The 7509-nt window shown below is 53.1% G+C and overlaps 1 protein-coding gene across 1 annotated transcript in view; it reads right to left on the reverse strand.

Moving 5' to 3' along the window:
• Nucleotides 1-7509, reverse strand: part of TBXAS1 (thromboxane A synthase 1) — a 146482-nt gene that overhangs the window by 80967 nt on the left and 58006 nt on the right. The gene's annotated exons all lie outside the window — the stretch shown is intronic.

Consider the following 7509-nt stretch of genomic DNA (forward strand, 5'->3'; position numbering starts at 1 on the left):
TCCCCCTCTCCCATGTCCCCCCGGAACCCTTGGTCCCATTGTTTTCTCCTCCAGACGGTTCATCCAGCCTATCTTATCTAGGTAGACCTGTAGAGATAATAATATGCACCAAAAAACAAGGCATAGCAAGACAGGTGATGAATGAGAACACAGCGATGACAACAAAAAGAAAGCCAATGACCCACAAAAGAATAAATTAATTAAAAGAAAAAAATTTTAAAAGAAAGAAAAACCTGCAAATAGATCAAGGTCTGATTTTAGAACTCTCGGCGTGTCCTCCAGTCAGGTCCGGTGGGGTGCCACGCTCTGGCCCCAGAGTCTGTCCTTTGCACTCCCTCGGGGGCTCCCTGCTCTGCTCCCCTCGTTGCTCTGCTGCACACCTTTAGTGTTTTGCCTTGGTGTCTCGGGGTCAGTCCAGGCCAGTCCCGACACTGAGTCTCCAGGGTTGTCCTCCATAGGGCCCTGAGTCAGCGAGGGGCGGCGTGTCTCATCGTGGGATCAGCCATATGGTTCACTCTGTGCATTGGCTGTTCAGCGCGGGGATATCGTCCTGCAGGCCTGATGGGCCAGGATGTGCTCCTCTCTCTCCTCCATTATCTTTCAAGGCCATTTTCCATGAATTGTTTCAAGCTCTCTTGTACATAAGCATTAAAAAAAAAGAGCTCACACTTTATACAAAATTAACTCAAAATACATTACCGACTTAAATGTACAGCGCAAAGCTTTTAGGAAAGAAGACGGAAGAGAAAAGTCTTTGGGAACCAGGGCTACACAAAGAATTATTAGACTTGACCTTCAAATTTAAAGCCAGTGTTCTGTGAGAGACTGGAGGTTGCTTGTTCCTGTAAGGATGCACATCTGGGCAACCTACACAGGGGGTGCTCTGCGTGGGAACGGACTGGATAGCTTTTGGGAGGCACGGAGGATTGACAGACCACTGCAAACCACAGCCTGGGAGAAAGTATTTGAAAACCACCTAGCTGACAAAGAGCTTGTGTCTACCATGCCTAAAGAACGCTCAACGGTAAGAACAAAACAAAACCAGAAAACAATCCAATCAGAAAATGGGCAAAAGACATGAGCCAACATGTCAGCAAGAGGATCTAGGGATGGAAAGAGCATTGTAAATGTACAGTGAGACCACAGGGAGCTGCACTGCACATGGTCAGCATGATTAAGTGGGTCTTGCGGGGATCGTGCTAAGGGAGACAAGCACTTCCAACAGTTCCACGCTCGCTGGCTCTATTGATAAAAAAACAAAACTCACTGCCATCAAGTCGGTGCTGACTCAGAGCGACCCTACCGCACAGGGTAGAACTGCCCCTGTGAGTTTCCAAGACTCTAACTCTTCATGGGAGTAGAAAGCCTTGTCTTTCTCCCCTGGAGCTGCTGGTGGTTTCTAACTGCTGACCTTGTGTGTAGCAGCTTGACACATCACCACGATACCACCAGTCCCCATTTATACAGCCTTCTCAAAATGACGCCGTGATAGAAGTGACAAACAGAGTGGTTGCCAGGGCCTAGGAGTGCAGTGGGGACGGGTGAGTGTGCATGCACAGGGTAGCAGTTAGGAGCCCCCAGGACTGCATCTGCGTCTTGCTCGGGATGGTGGCTGTGCAAGTCTCGCATGCGGTAAACATTGCATGTTGCCGTCAATTGCCATGAAGTCAGTTCTGACTCTTGGCCAACTGCACGGGCACAGCAGACCAGCTCCGCAGGGTCTCCAAGGTGGTGACCTTTCGCAGGAAGATCTCCAGGGGTCTCTTCAAGGTGCCTCTGGATGGGTTCAAGTTCCCTTTGCACTAGTTGTTGCCACCCAGGGCATAGAACTATATAAATGCATTCACACACAGATAAGTGTATGCAACCCCCACCACCACCACCACCACCACCACGTATTGCATTAGGGAAATCTATCTGCTGCTCTTCAGAGTATTGAAGAGCAAGGATGCTACTTGGAGAACTAAGGTGTGCCTGACCCAAGCCATGGTGTTTGCCATTGCCTCCTATGCAGGTGAAAGTCGGGCATTGAATAAGGAAGACCAAAGACTTGATGCAGTTGAATCGTGGTGCTGGAGAAGAATATTGGAAGTACCATGGACTTCTGAAAGGACAAACCTATCTGTTTTGGAAGAAGTAGGGCCAGAGTGCTCCCTAGAGGCAAGATGGCAAGACTTCATCTTACATGCTTTGGATCTGTTGCCAGGAGAGACCAGACCCTGGAGAAAGACATCATGCCAGGTAGAGTAGAAGGGTGGCTAAAAAGAGGAAGCCCCCAACGAGAGGGACTGGCGCAGTGGCAGCGTCAGTGGGCGCAGGCTTAGGAACAAAGGTGAGGAGGCGCAGGACCGGGCAGTGCTTTGTTCTGTTGTGCACAGGGTCGCTAGGGGCCAGGACCCCCTCAAACCCAACTAGCAACAACACAAAGAACATTGGCCTCAAATAAACCAAACCCCATCACCAGGGAGTCAACGCCAACACAAAGCAACCTTCTCAACCGGAACAGATCTGCTCCGTCATCTTTATAGCAGAAGGCCAGGTGTCAGGGGTCACTAATTAACCACAGGTCAGCAGTTCAAGTCTACCAGCCGGTCCTCAGGAGAAATTTACGGCTTCATAAACCCACAAAGGCCATTCTACCCTGTCCTAGAGGGTTGCTATGAGTGGAATCAGCTCAATGACAGTGAGCGGGAGTTTGGGGGTCTTAAAGGAAGACAACGGTCACTTCTTTGTCCTCCAGATGGCTGGTGGCGTCAGACAGACAACCTTTCAGTTAACGGTCAAGTGCTTACCCACTGTGCCACCAGGGCTCCTTAGGAACACTGCCCCAGGGCTGGTCAAAATCTGTGATTTTCAGCATGCCCAGACGAGAAGGATGCCTGGCCCTGCCCAGCCCTCCTCCCCAAATTAGACATCCACTGTCAATGAGTGGATGCCACTTCACAGTGACTGACCCTGCATCTGAGACCGTCAATCTTTACAGGAGTAGACAGCCTCACCTTTCTCTCTAGGAGCAGCTGGTAGGTTTGAAACATGGACCTTACCGTTGTCAGCCCCACACTTAATTCACAGTGCTGGCCACCTCTACTGAGTCACCTAAGTTTGACAGGATCCCCTCGTCTTTGGTAAGTGGCCTGGCTGTGTCTTGTGCTCATGTTTAAGTCGGCTTACTTGTATTTTTCTTGTTAAAATGTTGTAGTTTTCTATAGGTTTTGGAGATTAGCCCTTTATGGGGTGGATTATGATGGAATGTTTTTTCCTAATCGATGGGCTCTCTGTTGACTCGCTCAATGAAGTCACCTGCTCTCTTAAGAAACAAAACAAGGCTTGGATAGTCACATGAGCGTGGTCTGCCCACCGCGTCATCTTGGGAGCCGGGACACTGAGAACAGTGTGGCAGCAATTCCTTCAGAAGAGCTGTGGAGAAAACGGGCCCGTGTCACGTGTACACAGTGTTCTCTTGCAGACTCATATTTCTAAGGACGCGCATCACGGGCTGGTCATAAATGAAGAAAAAGACAAGGGAGGTGTGTCTTGAGGTCATCCCGCCTTGCTCTGGGGTGCTGGTGGGGGCACCCACTGCTTTCTGTCTGCCCAGCCCTCCTGGGGTTCACCGCTCACCCATCCCACCCAGCTTGGTCGTCTTTGTAGGGTGCTGTTGCAGTTGGTCTGATCCACAGAGAGAGGCACGGCGCCTGGCCCTGCTTCCTCTCCACGAGCCCTGGGAAGCATGCGTGCCTTCCACCGGAGGGGCTCGTAGCCCAGGGGGAACCGGGCAGTGTCCTGGTGCAATCCACAGGCTTCCCCTTCCCTCAGTCTCCCAGGTGGTGCCCTGTCCCCTGCTTAGCCTTCAGGATTCCCAGCCATGCTGGCCGTTAAACGGACCTCCCTGGATGACCAGCTAGCTCTGTGCTTGGCTGTGTGGCGTAGCTTGCAATTCCAGACGTGGTGTAGTAGTTGAAAGCCCTGCCTCCCAAGGCAGAGGGGCGGATAGGGGCGAGCCCAGTTCTGCACCCACTCCACAGATCCTCGGCAGACTCTGGGGCCCCTGCCTTCCACTTCCTTCTCTCCAAAAACAGGAGTAAACGCAGGTGCTCTCTGAGGTGTCCTGTGCTTTTAAATCGACGAATCCCATGCGCTACGAGGGGAAGCAAGGATGGCTCTGCATTTGAAGTCCAGGCTCTACGGGGTGTGAAGAAACTCCCCGTATCAGTGAAATCGGGTATTGGATGAGCTAGGTGCCCTTCTGAGAACCTTCCAGGTAACCATGACAACCGCAGCGCTTATCCGCTGTTCCTGAGAGCTTGCTACCTGCCAGGACTCCGTCTGAGTGCGTTTATCTGCCGTACCTCATTGCGGCCTCAGAGAAAACGGACGAGGGAGCTGCGCCCACTTTTCAGAAGAGGAGACTGAGGTGCCAAGAGGTTACGCCGCTCCATTTCGATGCACCCCCTGAAGGTTTTCAGTGGCCGGTCCCTCTGAGGTGGACAGCCTCTTCCTTCTGACGCTGGACATGCTGCTGAAACCTGCCCCTTTGAGTGACCTTGACGGTATTTGAAAATACCAGGGACACTACTTCACAGCCACACACAAGCCAGCAGAGTAGGGAAGGACGTGGTGGCTGCAACAATGGGCCCAAACGTGGGAACAGCTGTGAGGCTGACTCAGGGCCAGGCAGGGTTTCCTTCCATCGCACATCGGGGTGCTATGGGTCTGAGCAGACTGGGCAGCCGCTCAGAATAGCCACTCAGGACCCGCCCTCCACCTGGCGCTGTCTGAACCCGGGGCCCAGTTCTGAGGACTTGCCCTGTACTGGTATGGATGGTGCGGTGGTGGTGGTGGTGGTGGGGAGGTTCTAACTTGATGGGAGAAGGCCAGGCCTGGCTTCCCTCTCCGAGGGGTGGACGTGGTCCCCACAGAGGCAAATGCTCTTAGCCAGTTATCCATTACCATTTACCTCTGTGGTGGAGGATTGGTTTGTTCAACACCAAAGCACCTGGTTGAAGAGAACATGTGGTCAAACCAGGGACTATTGTGTAGCCAAAAACACCACCTGTTTAACCTCTTGAATGAGTGGCTGTCCCTTTTAAAAACTGGCCAATAATCAGTTCCACCAAAATAGCTCCCAGCTATCTTCTAGCAACTGGAGGTAGGAGCTAGGGCAGCTGGGATACCCCTGGGGCCTGGTCAGGGCGCGTATGGGAGGGCTGCCCCCCAGGGGTGGCCCAGTCATCGATTGTTCATGGGCGTCCAAGCCACACAGCTAAAAGGGAAGCTAACCGGAAAAGATGAGGGGCTTCCATGGAATTGGAAGATAACGGAACTTCCCCACCAACTTCCAGAAGCCCCTGGATCGTCCGGATGGCCTGTCAGAGAAATAGCAGCCTCTGTTCCTGCTGACCCAGGAGCCCTGCCGGCACTGTCGGGGAGCTGAAAGCAAGGGCAGTGGTTCAAACCCATCACCACCCTCTCTGAGGGCAAAGGATGAGTTGGTCTACTCCCAGAAAGGATTGCAGCATATCAGAAACCCTACGCGGGGCCCCTGTGAGTCGAGATGGATTTGATGCGCTATCACTTCCGATGAGCCACCCATCCTCTGATGAGCCACCCATCCTCCGTGTCAGGCCCAGGCGTGAGGAGGCTTCAAAAGGTTCCTGGGGAAATGGACTCAAGAGACCATGAGCTTCTTTCCATGAATTTCTGAAGGGTCCTCGTGTGTTTAGGTACAGCAGGTAGTGTATGTCTGTGTGTGCTTGTGTCTTTGGGGTCTTGTGTGTGTCTGTGTGCATGTGTGTGTGCATTGGAACATAAGGACACAGACCCTGGAAAGCGTCTGGGAGAAGTCACAAGGATGGGGGAGGGGGCGGTAGAATGGACAGTGGGGGTGGGCGGTACTGATAATAGCTGGAGTTTGGCATCGGGTCAGAACTGGGTGGCTTGGGCCAGTCCCCTGAGCTGGAGCTCAGCCTCCTAGTCTCAGGTCTCCGGCCCTTGTTTGCGGGTGTGGTTGTGAGACCACCAGCTGGGACCATGCTGAACTGGTCAGTTTTGAAGGCCCTTGGGAACCTGGGCAGATTTCACACGAGCCGGCCTTCCAGAGGAGCCCTGCTGGCATCGTCGTTACGCGTTGGGCTGCTCACCACAAGGTCAGCAGTTCAAGACCACCAGCCGCTCCGAGGGAGAAAGATGAAGCTCTACTCCCATAAAGCGTGACCGTCTTGGAAACCCACAGGGGCATTTCCACCCTGCCCCAGAGACTCGCCGTGAGTCAGAATCGACTCAATGTCAGCGAGTTTGGTGTGGATTTTTGTCCTTGAAGAAGCCAGAGGATCAGGGCTCCACCAGGGGCGTCCACAAGACCCTCGTAAACCTGCCCCGGGCCTGCTCCAGGTGGGCTGGGGTCTGCACGGTGGGTGGGTGGTGCCACAGAATGCCTGGCAGGCCACATGCTACCGAGGAAAGACCCTGATCGGGCAGCAGCCAAGATCACGGGCGTGGGCACTGTCACCCCTCCGGTGGATCTGGGGGCGACTCTCCCTCACCTGGAGTAGATGGAGGTGGGACGTCTCCCTGGACCCTGGTCCTTCAGCTGAGACCCCCCCACCCCCCTCCCCCCGACCATGACTTACGACTCTGAGAAACCACAGGGGCCCACTGGCTACAGCGAGGCCAGAACTCAGGGCATAAAGCCTCTTACGATAAACCTCTCTCTGCTACCGAATGTGCCCACCCCCCTTAATTTATTCAGTTAATGAAACCACGTTCCCCAGGGAGACAGGCAGAGGTAAGCCTCCGCTGGCTCCGCCCTGTGTGCACGCATATGTATGTACATTTCCTAACAATAAAGAAGAGTAATTAAGGGGGCGCAAGAGTGTGGAAATCCGGAAGGACCATGAAGATTCCAATCCAAGTAACGGTCCTTGCTCACACTGACTCCAATGGGGGAGAGATAAATAAAAATAAAGGGGGGGCGGGGGAGACACACACATTCAGAACAGATGTTAGGAAGGCACTTTTTTTTCACAGTAAGAATCATAAACATGAAGAACAGCCTAGAAGGCAAAATTGTTGATGCAAACAGCATCAAGCTACTAAATAAATAGTTAGACGGCACCGCGGGGACAAAGGCACATTACACCGTCATTTCACTGTCCCCATTACACCATCATTTCACTGTCCCCACACGGCTGTGCCTGGGCAAGTATATTTTCGGGTACAGGAGAGGACTGTGTGCGTGTGTGCTTAAGGTCTGTGCGTGTCTGTGTCTGAGGGCATGCCTGTCTTTATGTACTGTATGTGTGTATAAGAACATGCTCATAGAGGTCTGAGGGGCCGCCCCCAATCCAAACTACATGGACAGTCCCCACTCCCCGCGGAAGAATTCACTTCAGAGGACAGCACTGAAGCTACAGCTCAGGGAGAGGGCCATGTCTGATCGGAGCAAATGGGAGCAAATGAAGGGGGAGGAAGAGAGAGCGGAGCACATCCTGGCCCACCAAGCCCTGAGGA

The sequence above is a fragment of the Echinops telfairi genome, unplaced genomic scaffold (assembly GCF_000313985.2).
Source record: "Echinops telfairi isolate 266 unplaced genomic scaffold, ASM31398v2 ScPeMD7_23;HRSCAF=83, whole genome shotgun sequence".
In the NCBI taxonomy this organism is placed as follows: domain Eukaryota; kingdom Metazoa; phylum Chordata; class Mammalia; order Afrosoricida; family Tenrecidae; genus Echinops; species Echinops telfairi.